Source organism: Mustela nivalis (genome assembly GCF_964662115.1).
Source record: "Mustela nivalis genome assembly, chromosome: 18".
NCBI classification, from domain to species: domain Eukaryota; kingdom Metazoa; phylum Chordata; class Mammalia; order Carnivora; family Mustelidae; genus Mustela; species Mustela nivalis.
The window spans coordinates 23,217,782-23,235,351 of record NC_139037.1 but is presented as its reverse complement, the minus strand read 5'-3'; positions in this window follow the sequence as shown (position 1 = coordinate 23,235,351).

The following is a 17,570-nucleotide window of genomic DNA, read 5'->3' as shown; positions in this document are numbered from 1 at the left end:
TGTGAATCATGACAGGGAGTTTGAAGAAACCTATTCTAGTACTAGCCTTTATTCAATTTAGTGAAAGGTATTTTTTAAGCGTCTACAATATGGCAAAAACTCTGCCAGATTCTGAAAATACAGAGATCAATAAGACTCTTTAAAAGCTAAAGAAATATGAAAAAAAAATTAAGGCGTAGATAAGAGAAACTCAGGTGATTTCAACAAGCACAATGATTTTATCTTTTTAAAGAATGTTGTGCAACATGTCCGAATGTATCTGAGTGCGAGGCAGCTCGGTAAGACCTATGAGATTTCTATTATTCTCTGATGCCCCCTCATTTAGAAAATGGTGTGTACAGTGTATGCTTTCAATAAAACTAAACAAAGATCAACACGTACTCTGGCAGCAACACCACCACTGAGGAAATTGAAAGGTAAAAGGCATTTTGCCATAAAAATGTTTGCTGAAAAAATAAATCGAATTGACATCTCAAAAGTGCTCTTCAGAGAAAATAGTTTACATTTTTTTTCTATGTAGTTTGCTATCTTCATGGATAAAATAATATAGAAATTTTTCTTTTCTCCAGGTAAAAATTTTTGTCAAGAATCCTCCCAAATTCTTTGCTTCTGCAAGAACACAGCCTAGCCAATGATCTGTTCATCGATGACCGTAAGTGTATTTTACTTTCATTATAATCAGAAGTGCGTATCTCCCTGAATGGGAAGTAACCAGGGGTTCAAATCCAGGTGCTTATTAATATAATGGTTACAATAATAGTAATGTTTATTGAGCGCTTATATGTGCCTGGATCTTTGTTCTGTGTCGTATGTGCAGTGTGTCTGTAGGAGGTTATTATAGGGTTGAACTGGGATTTCATTACTCTCCCCATTTCCCGGGGAATCCAGAAGCTAAGACTCAGTAGGTGACTTTCCCATAAACTTTTAGCCTATAAGTGAGAGGTATGGTACTTTCTCCAGAGTCGAAACTCCTTTTTGTAGAATTATAGCAACTCTGGCTTGAAAATAAATTTGCTTGGTTAACTTTAATTCTTTACCAGAAGTTCATTTGTTTGTTTCTTTGTTTATTGATTATAACATGTACCTTCCTTGAGCTGCATATTTTAAAAGGCTAGTATTCACTAGAATACTACCCCCCCCAAGTATTTTCCAAGTATTTCCCTTTTGTTGTGCCAAGCATTATTTTCACAGCCAACAGTTTGCATAGAATGAGTACAGATCCCAAGGGCTTTGGGAAACTTAACATCTCCATACCACCATTTCCTCATCTGTAAAAAGCTGGTGCTGCTAGACCTTATCTCTGTGAGCTGTAATTAGGATTAAATGAGTTGACGCATGTAAAGCCCTAGCACAGGGCCAGAGACATTGCATATGCCCAGGAACGTTGGGTTTATTATTTCTTCGCATGCAAGAAGATAAAAGAAAGAGAGGTTAAGTAACTTAGGTAATATCAACCAAGTACTTGGTTGTGTGGCCACAGATGAATGAGCGTTTAATATACATTATTGTATCTCGTGCTCACATTGACCAGTTTAGGTAGAAATGTTGCCTCCTTTGCTGAGAAGCTGGTCGGATTTAGTGAGTTTATATGCCCAGATGCCCTAACTTGTGTGTGTCAGAGCTGGAGTATGAGTTTTAACTCTACAAGCAAGCCAGCTAGGATACAATCTGCAACAAGTAATAGGAAGCCCAAATCAGTGGGCTTAAAAATATACTGGTACCTATTGCTGGAATTCTGGAAGTACACAAAGCTTCACTGCTCTACCTGATTCAGGTGTTCTGGTTCCGTTTATCTGCATTTCTCTCATCTTGGTTATCTGCTTGGTATCATTGCCATGCTCAGTCAGGAAGTGTGTGCCTACAGACACTCAGGGTTTCTGTTCTGGATGTGACAGTATGCAAAGGGAGAGAGCATGCTTTTCTCAGCCCTTCAGGCAATATTTATTTAAATTAGACCTCCCTGTTCTTTGTCTATCCTTCTACCGTGACTATATTTAGGAAGACAGAATTTGTTGAAGAGCTCAAGGTTTGACCTTACAAAGAAATACCCTGCTCACATATACATACACACAGAGAGAGAAATAAACAGAAAATAATTTGTGAGAAGCCGGTGTTTCTTTTCCAAGAAGAGTTGCTTAATCTCCGTTTTTAAGTGGATTTTAAATAAATAAGCAACTACACTACTGTAGCAATGTTTAACCTTTATCACTCTTCGTGATAGATTCTTGTATTTGGAAAGGAATATGGGAACACATGTCAGTATTTACAGAATAAAGGGAAATGTAATCTTTGAGCTTGCTTTTCTATTGCACAACTTCAGTGAGACAGCCTAACATCTTTCAGCCTGTTTCTACTTCTGTAAAATGGGTTTCCATGAGGACCAGGTCAGACAGTCAAAGTTGCTTAGAACATGTAATTTATAATCAGAAAGCAGAAGTAGAATTTAGAGGTAAAAAGAGAGGCTTTGGAATTTTCTGCGCTGGAATTCAGTCTAGATTCTACCATATACTGGTTACATAGACCTGTACACACCCCTAGACTTCTCTATGTTACCTTAAAAATATATTTTTTTAAGATTTTATTTATTAATTTATTTGATAGAGAGAGAGAGAGAGAGAGATCACAAGTAGTCAGAGAGGCAGGCAGAAAGAGAGGAGGAAGCAGGCTCCCCACTGAGCAGAGAGCCCCATGTGGGGCTCAATCCCAGTACCCTGAGATCCTGACCTGAGCCGAAGGCAGCGGCTTAACCCACTGAGCCACCCAGGTGCCCCTACCTTAAAAATATTTTTAAAGCAAGCAAAAGAGAATTAAAAATAAGGAAACAAATGAAACAAGCAGAACTATTTATTGCTCAAAGTTTATTGTGGGAACACTATGGCATACTATACAAAAAGCATTTAGTTCAGTGTCTAACCCAGAGAATACAGTCAACAAATGTTTTTGTTATTGTTGTTATTAATATTGCCACAGAGGTGCAACTCTGTCACTAAAGACAACAGGAGAGAGAGATAGTAGTAAAAAATAAAAGATAGCACAAGAGTATCAGAGGCATTCAAGGAATTTTGCAGGTCTGCACATAGAAGTAATTTCTCCTTGAGGGGTCAAACATTTCATAGAGGGGTAAAAATAAGTTGTTCAAGAATATATACAAGGTCCCCGTTTCAGAGTGAGCAGCATGCAGACAGCCTCAGGGGTGTGGAGAAACAAGGCGATTAAGTTAGACAACTCATAGCACGGATGAGAACGCCGGCTTTCATAGCAAGTCTGTACTGTCTTATCCAAAGCAAAGATGTTCTGGTGCAGACCCAGCCTGAGAAAGGAAAAGTGACAGAGAAAACAGATTTCCTCCTTATAATGTGTCAGGGAACTTGGAGTAGATTAAATCCTTGTAGGAAGGCAATAGAAAGGCTCGGCAGCTATTTTGACAGAGCTGAAATAGAGCCAGGAGCCCATTACTTTAATACTCAGGGAAACCGGACTGATCGACATCAGAGCCATTCAGGAAAGGTGGGTAGATTGATGATATGGTCCCAGGTGACATCTTAGAGCAACAGCAGGCTTTCAGTTCTGGGCAGACTTCCAACTGACACCCAAATTATCTTCACATACTACAAATTCTTCAGGCTCCTGCCAGATATATAGAGTGTCCAGAGGTAGGCACACAGTAGGCGCTCAGTTTATATGGGTTTGCTAACTTAATTCATCAACAGTCATGCAAGATGGGTTAATTTATGTTGGGGTTTGATGTACTATGATATTCTGGAGACAAATTTATCTGCTATCTCCAGATTATCTGGCTGCCATTTTACCTCCCACCCCCACCCCCCACAATGAACAGACAGTAGAATAGGCAAGGATCCCAGAGACTTAACCTGGGAACGACAAGAATCTGGGGCCCAAGAAGTGAGATGGGTAACATCCAGGCTCCTCTTTGGAGAGTTTGCAAGAAACCTTATGCTATGCTCTGAAATCTCAAAAAGGTAACCACCATAAGCACAAAAAGGTTGCTATGAGCAAGCAGCAGAGGCCCTAGCTGAAATGGGTCATCGCCCATCCCGCACCATTAATATTCCAGGAGAGCAGAAACCCACTCAAAATAGTAAAGATTCTTTTTTTTTTTTTTTTTTTTTTTTATTTATTTGTCAGAGAGAGAGAGAGAGAGAGAGAGCGAGCACAGGCAGACAGAGTGGAAGGCAGAGGCAGAGGGAGAAGCAGGCTCCCTGCGGAGCAAGGAGCCCGATGTGGGACTCGATCCCAGGACGCTGGGATCATGACCTGAGCCGAAGGCAGCTGCTTAACCAACTGAGCCACCCAGGCGTCCCAATAGTAAAGATTCTTTGGAAGAATAGAATTTTTCACAAGGCAGGTATGCCACTGCTGTCCCCTATTTAAAATATCTACCGTCTCCCATGGCCTTCAGGATAGAAAACTAGAATCCTTAGCGAGACGTATAAATCTCTAACATTTTCTTCTCATCTTTCTCCTTAAGAATATCCTTCCCTCCCGACCTGGCCCCACCTAACTTTCATCTCACATACTCCATCCTGTGCTCTAGTCATGCTAAATTATTTACAATTACTCCCCAAATTGTGTATTTTCACACTTCCTTAATCTCAGATATGCTCCTTTATTTGGAGTACTGTTTCTCTTCCTCACATGCTTATTCTTTGTCTAGATCTCTCAGAATCACCCTTTTTAACCTCTTTCTGACATCAGCTCTGAAATTCCTTCCTATACCAGGGTTGCTGAGATATTTACTTTTCATGTTCTCTCACTAATTGCCTTATTCCTTTTTTCAGTAATTGACTCATTAACAAATATTTGTGACTCACCATCAGATGCCAACGTAAGGGAGCATTTAGTAAGTCAGGCATTTTCTTATAGGCTAGGACCCTCTGCTTTACCTCCCTCCCCCATAGCACTTATCAGTTAGTACTCTAACTGTCTCTTGTCCCTGAAGACAGGATTCCCCTGTTATTATTCTTTTTGATATGTACAATGCCCTGTGTCTACACAGGGCGTAATGACTTATCAATAAAATAAGCCCATGACTTAATGAATGAAAGCAGGCTGTATTGGGTTCTGAGGCCCCCCCTGACCAAGTGCCACAAACGGGTTGAAACCTTACGGACCTAAACATAATGTATCCTCTCACAGTTCCGGATGCTCAGGTTCCTAAATCAGGGTGTCATCAAGGCCTTGCTTCCTCTGAAAGGCTGTACGGAAAAATCCCTTTTATACCTTTCCCTACATTTCTGGTGTTTGCCAGCCATCTGTGGCCTTCCCCTGACTTGAGGCTGCATCACCTCAGTCTCAGCCTTCAGCTTCATGTGGCTGTTTCCCTCTTGTGTGTTTCTCTCTTCTAAGGACACCAGCCATAATAGATTAAAGCCCCCCTCCCCCACTGCAGTAGTAATTAGCGGTATCTGGCGTGTGTTGGGATGCCCGAGGTACAAGGAACAGAAACAGTGTCCAGGAATTTGTATCCTGGGTTTAGAGTGTCTTACGTGATAGAAGGGGTGGCTGTAGGACCTGGTCAGGAACCAAGGCAATTACTACAAGAATCTAGGGAGCAGAAGGTGAATGGCAGAATTGTGACAATTGTGTTACATTAAAATAAATATATATATATATATATATATGAGCTTTGATAATTCTCAAGATCCCACATTCTAGAAAAGAGAAATTGAAAGTTTAGCTTCTATTATATACTCAGTTTTTATTTGAGGAGCACCAAACTTGGCAACAGTTCACGAGGGGAGTGGGGTTGTTTCCTGGAATGGAATAGGGTGCTGTAACCGTGATACAGGGGAATGGGGAATGTGAGGTCAAAACTGGGTAATGTCCAATGTATTGATATGAATAAGGTGATGGAAGACGCTTCCCTTGTTAGCTCCTTCCCTAACCTTCTGACTGTTGGAACGTTAAGTCCAAGAAAGGGGAAGTGAATTGTAATTAGTGGAATGTCAACTTAAAGCAGGTTCACTCTTTTGAAGGTCATGCAAACATGAATTGTAATTCCTTGCCCCAAACACTGCAATGTCCCAAGAGAACTGTTGCAGCCCAGAAGTAACTTAGGTAATAGGAGAATCTTATTCACTATACTTAACTCAAACATTTAAAAGGTAGAGTCTGAATTTACTAAACATTTAGACTCTTTTATCAAATGCTCGATTTTTTCGATGATATTCTAGCTCAAACAAATTTAGAGTGAAGAATATTAAGGCAAACCTTCAAATCATGCTCAGGCTTAAAGTATATTGCTTATTGGTATCAGAATCAAAGCTATAAAAATAGCCCAAATGGAGAGATGATGTTCCCATTCTAAAGATGAGTAAGAACCAGGTATTATTTAGAAACATTTCCTAGGGGCATCTGGGTGGCTCTGTAAGTTAAAGCCTCTGTCTTCGGCTCAGGTCATGATCCCAGGGTCCTGGGATTGAGCCTCGCATCGGGCTCTCTGCTCAGCAAGGAGGCTGTTTGCTCCTCTCTCTCTGCCTGTCTCTCTGCCTCCTTGTGATCTCTGTCTGTCAAATAAATAAATAAAATCTTAAAAAAAAAAAGAAATATTTCCTTAAGTCAGACCCAAATTTATTTATTTTTACCTTGCATCTGACTAGTTGGATACAAACAAACAAACAAACAAAACACACAAACACTGACTTTGACTTTGATAAAAGTAGCCTCTCTCAAGGGCCAAATGTTGTATTTGATATGGCAGAAAGTCTCATAGTAGACTGAAACCATGGGCATTAACAAATACCATATACATTTTTTTTTTCAATTTTTGATCTCATTATTTTGTATAGAATGACACCTATACTTCTTTCAGAAACAAAGTCTTCCAAATGTGGAATAAAATCTGAGTCACAATGCGAAGGGATTCACTAAAAATTGTCTCCATACTGTAAAGCAGTCGTTTGTGGCATCATACCCTCCCTGTCCTGCATTTCTTTGTAGCCTTGCTTTTCTCCTCATTCAAGTTGTGCTTTAAAAATATATGTGTATATATGGCTATTGTTTGGGAATAATGAGAAAACTTTGCTCCTACCAGTTGGCCTGAAAATTTAAAAAACACAGATACAAAAGTACATTTTTCAGTTCATAAAAACCTCTCTAATGAGACAGATGAAAATATGAATTGCTTCTAATGAGCTCAGAATTGCATATACTTCCCTGGGTTTAATTTTCTAAGTGTTCAGAGATATTTTTTGTTGTGCTTATTATAAAACAAGAAGTGGCCACTAGGCTGTGATAAACCAATTTGTGAGATTAAAGTGGTGAACTCGAACGGTTTCATTAAATTCTAAGTCATGAGCTGAAATCAGAATTTTAAAAGCCTCCTTTTCTTATTGACACAAGACCCATAGCATTTATACAGGCAGAAAGTAGTGCCAATTAATACCAACGCTGTGTTGATGAGGTCCACAAGTTCCCGTTAGGAATGCTGTTTTTTCACCATATCTGCCCTTCAACCCTCTTCCCCCAAATACAGAACTCAAACTTTAACGGCATTAAATCTGGACACCTCATAATCCCCCAAGCCCGTCTCCTGCCTGGCCCTCATTTACACATGTTTAAAAACGGGTTTTTAGAGGCTTTATTTAATATGTTACACCAGGAGAGTTTTAGAAAACCAGTTAATCAAATTGAAAGTGTATTGATCATGGCAATGTGCTCTGTTTTTTATATAAAGATGAACAGAATTACAGTAACTATTATTTGTATGCAAACAGCAGCATCTAGTTAATTAGTGGTGCCACTTAGAAATTATGGGTTTCTCAAAAAACTGCAGGGTGTAATAAAATAGAATGGAAGATCATTAGCTTTCAGTAATGAAGTTCAAAGAAAATAAGTACAGCCCTGCTTTTCTTTAACTCGCAAGACCCAAATTAAACTATAATCTGAATATAAGCATATAACACTTAATGACATTAAATATGCTATAAATTTTAACATATATACCTAGGCGCAGGAATATATTTATATTTTTAGTAAAAGACATTATCAAAATACCTTAGCACTCTCAAGTTCATGTATTACCATACTTATAATTGGTGACCAATGTCATTAAGGGAAAGTTATTTATATCATTTGAAATAATTGAACTTCCTTGATGTACCTATCTACTCATCAAGACTCCTCTAAGCCTGTCTTATTCTTATTCTTTCCAAAGACATAACTGTATATTGCATATAAATATGTATACCTAATCCCCCAGGAACAGTCTATTCCCTTTCTGTACTCTTATTAAAAAAATAAAACTACCCGCCAGTATTTTGTAACCTGATGTCAACAGTTGTAAGACAAGAGTTCCACTATCATCATTGTTCTTAATCCCAGTATTAGCATATATAGTACTGGACGTGTCACCTTGGAGCATATGACTTAATTTCTTTATGGCTTAGTTTTCTCACCTCCAGAACGAGACACCTATTGCATAGAGATGAACCAAAGATATAATTAGTTAGGGAACAGAGAATAATTAGTAGAGTACCTGACAACTCACTGGCATTGGACAAGTGTTAGTTACTGTATGTTGCCTTCCTTAGCCGTGTTACCTGCAAACCATAGACTCCACAGGCTTCACATTGTTGGTGAGAAAACAACTGGCCGAGCAACTTTTCCTTGAATTCAAAGTGTACTCCAAATATATATATATATATATATATATATATATATACTGATGAATTGTACACTACAAATTGCTCAAATATTTTCAAAAAACTTACAATGATGTTTGTTCTTTTCAGGCATCTGAGTCACCCAAAGACTGACCCATGCAGAATAATACTGTTGTCTTAGTTTATAGGTTTTATTTTTTTCTCTTCCTCCAAATTTTTATTTAAATTCTAGTTAGTTGACATACAGGATAATATTAGTTTCAGGAGCAGAATTCAGTGATTCATCATTTACATACAACACCCAATGCTTATCACCACCAGTGCCCTCCTTAATGCCCATCCCCCCACCCACCTCCTCTCCAGTCCCCCTCTGTGGGTTCTCTATAGTTAAGCATCTGTTTCTTGCTTTGCCTCTTTTTCTCCCCATATTCATCTTTTTTGGTCTCTTAAAATCCACAGATTTGTGAAATTGTATGATGTTTATCTTTCTCTGACTGATTTGGCGAATGGCGAAATTTGGATCCCCAAGTAACCTTTAAATACACACCACAAGCCAACGTACATTTTTGGAAACTGGTCCCAGAGAAGACACAGAGGGCTCCGAAGGGTGAATGCATTCTCTTGGCGGGGTCTGCAGCATTCTACCCAGTGCAGAAGTGTCTCTGTCCCCAGCCTCTGCCAGTGTGGCAAGTCAAAGGCCCTTCACATAATTTCAACACTTGAGGAATTACTTTCACACCTGGAAAACCATTAATAAGCCAGATAAAACACCAGAAAATGTATTTCCAAAGCCGACTCTGTAATGCTCCATCAGGTTACGTTATAAGAAGCTCCCACTATCAAAAGTGCTGCGGTGGGAAAACAGCTTCAGAGGGAGATCTGGGCCGCCCAGAGTGGTTTTCATATATGAATATAAAACAACTAGACAACTTAAAGGAAACAATTAAAGAAAAAAGTGAAACAAATAAATATTGGACCTGAAAGATAGATGGAAATGTACTACAAAAATAGTTTTGTTGTTGATGTTGTTGCTTTCAGTAAGCTGGTAGAAGGCACACACACAATTCATCTGGGAAATAATGAGCTTTAAGACATTAACCTACTTGTAAATCTGTGGCATAAGGCAGAGGTCTTACTACTGCAAAAGAAAGGACAGGGAAGAAGCAGGAGCAGGTGGTTGATTTGTACTTTTCAATTTGCCTTTATGTATTCTGTTGAAATCTAAGAATCTATTCTCCTTCCCTCCCACAAGCAACTTTTATGTTTGACTTCTTTTAGGATTTTTTCTCCCCTAATGATATCTACTTTGGGATATTCCATTAAGGAATGTATGTCTGCCTGTTACACTAAATACTACATAAGGCTGGCCTTTAAAATCTTTGTAAATGAAGACCATTGGCAGAACAATTAGCATTTAAAAGCTGACTGACCTTACCTCTGTGTACCATTGTGATTAGTTTAGACAGCTAACATGAGGTGTTTCACCAAGCTGCCTTAGATGCCCAGATAAAAGCCTCTAACTTTAGCCCAGAGGACATTGGGTAATAGTGTGATACTTGGGCAGTGAAACATAAAGGACAAACTAGCGTGATTATGTTTGATTTGTGTTGACTTAGAAACTGGGAAAGGTCCCTCAGACCTGAGAGTACAGGCAAATGAGGATAGAAATGGCCTGTCGGGTTTGTCTCCTTTATAACTGCTGTGCTATTTAAAAACCTAATTTCAACACGGTCTTTCTCCCCAGTGAGATTCTCTTAAATTTTGTCAGTTACAAGGTTCATTTATTAACAATGGCAACGAAATAGAATGTGAAGGAAGAAATATTTGCTTTTGTTATTAAATAGGCTATCGCCGCTTTTAATTGAAAGCGTACATCATGAGGCCTGTTGTTTTGCCAGGCCCTCCACTTATCACTGGGGGTTCTAAGATGAAAACCACCTTCTGCCTTCTGTGTGTGTGTGTGTGGGTGTGTGTGTGGTGGTGGTGGGCGACTATACTGAGATTATGCCATAACCAACACCCGTAGAACTGAAGTATTATGACCTACTTACCTATACACAGTAACACATATTTTATGATTTTGTACAGTTTATAATCTTACATCTTATTTAAAATCCTATATACAAATTTCATATTAAGGCAGTGTAACTGGTCTGTATGGGACTGTGAGTACACATTATTATAAATTTGCTTGAAAGCATACAATATGTAAGAGTGACTTGTAGTGCAAAGAATGGACTCTGGATTTTGATGTGTCATAGGCTCATCAGTGTAAGAGATGTCCCACCGTGATGGGAGTTGTTGGTCATGGGGGAGGCAACACACTGATAGGGTAGAAGGTATACAATTCAAGTATAGCTGTGGTGATTGATCTTTATGTTGCTATTAACATTGTTTTGATTATTATTTTCATCATTATTACTAGCTTGGAGTTTTCACTGACCTGTTTATAAAATGTGATTACTTGTTTTTATTTTTTTTCTCCTAGATAGATAGATAGATACAGTTAAAAAAAAAAAAAAAGAAATACAATGAAGCACTTCATGAAAGCAATAGTTTCCTTTCAAATTTCAAATATAAATACAATGAAATTCGATTAACAGAATGGAAGTTCTTTTACACATTTAATTAGCCTTAGTTATGCTTTGTCGAAATGCACTGGCAAAATGGTCTTAAACTCCGAAGTAGGTAGGAATTGGTTACCTACTGCATGAGCATGAAACGCGGAAAGCAAAGACCAGTCACGTATCAGAGCTCATGGTGGGAGGGGAGAGAGAAAGAGAGAGGGAAAGAAAAGAAGGGGAGAGGGAAGAAAGGAAGGAGAAAAGAAAAGAAAAGAAAAGAAAGGAAAAGAAAAGAAAGAAAGAAAGAGAAAGAAAGAAAGAGTGAGAAAAGGAAGGAAGGAAGGAAAGAAAGAAAAGAAAGGGAAAAAAGAAGAGGGGGAGGGGGAAAGGACAGAAGGGGAGTGGAAAGGAAGAGAAGAGAGAGGGAGTTATAAATCGGTGCAACTAATGCTATTTAAAAAGCCAGCAGAAAATGGTGTGAGAACAAAGAGGAGGGAGAGGAAGCCCAGTTGGTTAGGGGCAGACAGTGACAGTTACTCCATCTGGACATGCTATAGCACGTCCCATTAGAATACTTGAAAATTAATTTAAACTGGGTAATATTATTGCATACTTAAAATAAGGCTGCAAAGAAAATAAACCACCAGTAATAGGCTATAACTCCTTATCACATTCTTCTTACATGCTTCTTTATTTTCTTCCTGATTTTTGGTCAAATTCCTGATCAGTATGGTTGGTAAGGAACAAAAAGTTGAATACAAAGGGTTTTCTGTGTTACGTATTTTTTATGAACCTTCAGACACAAAAGATAGGGGTAAATGCTCCCATCAGATTTGTGGAGTTCCAGGAAATAATTTACAGGAGTCTCCCCTTACCCACAGGACCTGTGTTCCGAGACCCCTAGGAGATGCCTGAAACTGCTTACAGACCAGTTTATAAACTGTTTATATACTTTGTTTCTCTTCCTATATGTACGTACCTATACGTTAAGTACAGTAAGATTAAAAATAACCAATAAAATAGAACAATTTTAAAATATATTATAATAAAATTTATGTGGATGTGGGTCTCTTTCTTAGCATACCTATTGTACTGTACTTGTCCTCTCTGGAATGATGTGAGTTGGTATATTATCTATGGTGATGAGATGGAGTGAGGTGAAGGATGTAGGCATTGTGACACAGCACCAGACTGCTACTGACCTTCTGATGATAAGCCAGAAGAGGATCATCCTTTTCTGTCTGTGGTTGGCTGAGGGTAAACTGAAGAACAGAAAGCAAAACCAGAGAGAAAAGGGAGCTATTGTAGGTAAAAGCACTGACCTACCATGTCAAGGAGATGTTACTGAATAGAGAAGGAGAAAATTCCCAAGTTCTGACAAACCATGAATTTAACTGTAGTTTACTGATTGATTGTGGAGTACCAAATTAAAATATGCATGCACATCTCTTGAAGCAAAATTGCTTAAAATTGCCTTTAGGCAAAATTCAGTGAGAAATGATTGTTTTAATTTTACGGTTATCTAAATCACCTAATAATTTGTCCCAACCAAAGAGAAAGTTCTAGTAATGATTATACCAATGATTTTCATATCAAGGAACCATGGGGCCAAGAAAGTGAAATACCTCTTAAGCAAAAATAGGGTCTTTTATTTACTCTCATGAAAATTTCATGAATTTGACAAATATTACTTAGGTTTCTTTTCTCACCCAAATTCATGCAAAGCAAACTCACAATTTCAGCCAGCTGGAAACTTAATGAACATTCTGCAAAATTCTAAATTAGCAATGAGCCCAACTTGGAAACAATTCAATAGGAAGTCAAAGTGATGAAGTCGGCACAAATGGATGAATTTCTTGACTGGTTTATTTTGTTTGGGGGACATTTTGGAGGATTCAGTGGTTTTAATTTGTTTTGTTGAAATCTATTTCCAGCTACTACTGACAAAAGCTGGAAGAAGTACCACTTAAGGTGTTTAAAAAAAAAAAAAAATCAATGTTTTCAACCCCACAGATGATTTAATTATATTTGGAAGTCTAAGAGCATTTAACAGGAGGCGGGGGCATTTGGAGATCATGCAAACAGGTTTCATATACTTTCATGCTAATAGTTAAAGCTGTATATCAAATCAAAGCACTTTTTGAAACAACAATAGCAAGGAAAGGTTGTTTCTATAGCTTATGCGAAAGTTATTGTTCCTACTAGTGATTGTTTTTATGAGTGGAATAAGTGGGGGAAGAAAAGAGTGGCGGTGCCTGGATGGCTCAGTCATTAAGCGTCTGCCTTCAGCTCAGATCATGATCCCAGGGTCCTGGGATGGAACCCTGCTTCAGGCTCCCTGCTCAGTGGGGAGCCTCTGCCTCTGCCTGCTTCTCCCCCTGCTGGTGCTCTCTCTCTTGCTGTCTCTCTGTCAAACAAACAAACAAACAAATAAATAAATAAATAAAGTCTTTAAAAAAAGAAAAAAAGTCAATTAAGTTAATAGTATAAAATGAAGTGCTGGGCGCCTGGGTGGCTCAGTGGGTTAAGCCGCTGTCTTCGGCTCAGGTCATGATCTCAGGGTCCTGGGATCGAGCCCCGCATCAGGGTCTCTGCTTATCAGGGATCCTGCTTCCCCCTCTCTCTGCCTGCCTCTCTGCCTACTTGTAATCTTTCTCTCTGTTAGATAAATAAATAAATAAATAAATAAATAATTAAAAATTAAAAAAATGAAGTGCTAATTGGAAAACACATTCAGGCCTTTGGAATTCTCCCACCACAGCAAACTTTGTTGAGGATCCTACATTTTACCTATGTGGTAAGTTCCCCTACTTTATTCATAAATAAAGCCATATCCTGATTGGTTGCATAACATGTCCCAAACCCCATGTTACTTAAATGAGTAACTTATTAAAAAGTCTCACCAATATAAAAAAGTCATGATTAGCCTAGAATCTGATTTTGAATATATGCATGTGAGCCCTGTTCTGCACTTACTCCTCTTTTGTACTGGGCAGATCAAGGAGAATCTTTTGGTTTCTAGAGCTGAATCAGGAAAGAAACCTTGGTCCAGACTTGGAAGAAAAGTAGCAATGAGTAAAATGGACATACAAAGGTTTTACATGAATTTTAGTGACTTTGTAATTACTGCAAATAAAGAGAGAACAATAGATTTCTGTACTTCAGTGACTGTCGACATTTTTAATATTAAATCTTTCCACTCATGTCCCCCGTACCTGAAGCACTATCTGAATTAAACTAAATTCTCTACAATTCAAATGAATATATTTTGAGATAATTTAAATAGAAAGTTTTTTTTAATAGAAGTTCTTAAACTACAAGTGAATTCTTCTTACAACTTTAGATGGAAAATCAGTGAAGCTTACAAATGCAAATGGTTTCTAAACTATATTTTTGGGAAAAGGACACTTTCAGGGGACAGAGGAAAACAACAAACAGGAATAAACATCATTACTCTCCAGTAATGCTTTATCCTCAAAGTTGAATGTCTTTCTGAATGGTGAGCCTGAGATCCGTGCCTCAAAAGCTAGACATTTCCTTATAGCTGCCTTCTGGCTACTTGTTGCAGGGTCCAGCTATAGGATGAACAAGACTCTCATATATTTTGAAAACTTGATGAATTCTGAACAGAACATATGTTAATGAAAAGTAGTTTTGTGGAACTGTGGGAATACTATATATTCTTATAAAGAACATTATTTGGTAAAGTGGATAAAGAGAACAGAGTAGACAGAAGATAGAAATTTCAGTTTTAGTCATCCTTACTCAGTTTTAGCCATCCTTACTTGCTATCTGTGTGATATGAGCATTAGAATACATCTGTATGAAACTTGATGTAGCAACACCATTGTCTCCCACCCTTTGTTCCTTTGGCCAATGGCATCTTACTGTGATCACCTTCTTTTCTTTACTTCAAGATTTTCTCTTATGGAATCCTGAAGTGCTGAGGATTTAATGCCTGAGAGCACATTTCAATCAATAACAAATGAGAGGGGCACCTGGGTGGCTCAGTGGGTTAAGCCTCTGCCTTTGGTTCAGGTCATGATCTCGGGGTCCTGGGATCAAGTCCCACATCAGGCTCTCAGCTCAGCAGGGAGCCTTCTTCCCCTCTCCCCTCTGCCTGCCTCTCTGCCTACTTGTGATCTATCTGCCAAATAAATTAAAAAAAAAAAATCTTTAAAAAAATAACAAATGAAAGTTAGTTCATAATTACCAAGGGTCCTGCTTGTAGGTTTTATATAACATATCGAGGATCTCACCAGGACTTGATTGTATCCTGAAGGATGAGATCTACTTGGTTCTAATACAAATCTGTTCATTCACATACTCTATTTGGTTTTTTGTTTTGTTTTGTATTTTTGGTTTTTTTTTTTTTTTTCATCCTTGTCTCCTGTTTTTGCTCCCACAGAAGAGCTTTCTGGAATCAATTTATGCATAAATTACTTAAACATGACTCCTTTTCTCAGGCTTTGCTTCGGGTCAAATACAAACAAAGGCATTAGCTTTTTTTATATCTAAAGATTTCACTAATCCTATAGTTCCAAGTTTCAACTCCATCATGTAAAATGCTTGAAATTTATCACTCCCAACCTTATAATAAGAGTAAATGTGAGATGGGGCACACTGGTGGCTCAGTGGGTTAAAGCCTCTGCCTTCAGCTCAGGTCATGATCCCAGAGACCTGGGATCAAGCCTTGCGTCAGGCTCTCTACTCAGCGAAGAGCCTGCTTCCCCTTCCTCTCGCTCTGCCTACCTCTCTACCTACTTGTGATCTCTGTCTGTCAAATAAATAAATAAAGTCTTAAAAAAAAAAAAAAAGGAGTAAATGTGAGAAACTTGATTTCATTTGTTCTTCTTGAGCCCTTCAGGAGACAGAGGTCTGAGGGCAAGCTGTCATCCCAAAGCCCTGACAGATAGGTACATAAGTGAATCTGCTTACTTGGAAGAGAAATTCTGAAGTCGTGATTGGTAAGAACACTAAAGTGCTAATTTTGAAGAGTTGCTGGAGGAAAATAAGGAACTCCTGAATGCTGCAGCGTTAGGAAGGCATCCAGTCACCTTTTTGTAAGTTTTACTTCCAGGGACCCCAACAGGTTCTCAAAGAGAAGAACCAAGAAAGAGCCCCTCTTGGAAAGATGGGGGAAAATAATCCTTGTGGAATATGTCCAAGGGTTCTCCATAACAAAAGCTCATCTTTTCATGGTAAAAGAGAAAGACTTTCCTCTAACTCCAAGCCACTCCAGACTTCCTGTCTCACTCAAGGGTAGTGGAAGCTACAGAATACTTGTAAAGTTCATATCCCAGGGACACAAGTTCACTAAAGGATTTAGATATCAAATTATATAATGTCTCATTTACCCATGCCTTACCATCACAGCAATCTTGCTCCAGTATAATGACAGTGGATTACAGCCAAAATAGTTGCAAGGCACAGTTCTCTCTGAGAAGGAATAGTTTGGGAAGCCAAAGTTCAAGACCAGAAACACAAAAACACTAGAAGAAATTTAAGCCTCTGGCACCTACATTCATGAGTACATCAAAAAGCATCTTAAATATGAATGGTCTCAATGAATATTTTAAAAGACAAAGATTGTCAGACTGGATTTAAAAAAAAAAAAAAACTCAACTACTTGTTATCTACATGAAGCCCAGTATAAATATACAGACTTTGATAGATTAGAAAGTAAAAGATTGAAAAAGAAATACCATGCTAAGAAATAATAAGAAAGCTCAAATAGCTGTATTAGTGTCAGACAAAGTAAACTTTGGAATGAAGAAGATCATCAGGGAAAAAGAGGGACGTATATAATGATAAAGGTGTTCATTCTTCAAGAAGATGAAGTAACTGTAAATGTGTATGCATCTAATAGTACATGAGGCAAAAAGTGATGGAAATATAAGGAGAAATAGATAAATTCACTGTTATCATTGATAACTTCTACATTCCTCATGCAATAATTGATAGGCCAAGAAGAGAGAAAATAAATATTGGTATATTTAACTTTAACAACCATATCCACTAGTTTAATCTAATTAATATTATGGAATATTCCATTCAACAAGAGAAGAGTCTTCTCAAGTTCATTCGGAACAATTCTCAAAAATAGATCATGTTCAAAGCCATAAACCACACTTTCAACATTTCAAACAATATAACTCATATACAAGATATTCTTAGACTATAACTGAATTACTCTAAAAGCCAATAAACTAATATGCTGGGAAATCCACAGGTTATATTGGAGGTTAAACATTTCTACATAATACTTGGGTCAAAGAAAGTGTCTCAAATGAATGCAGAAAGTATGTTGAACTGAATGAAAACTTAAATACAACTTGTGAAGATTTATGTAAGGCAATAACAGTGTTTAGAAAAGAATATA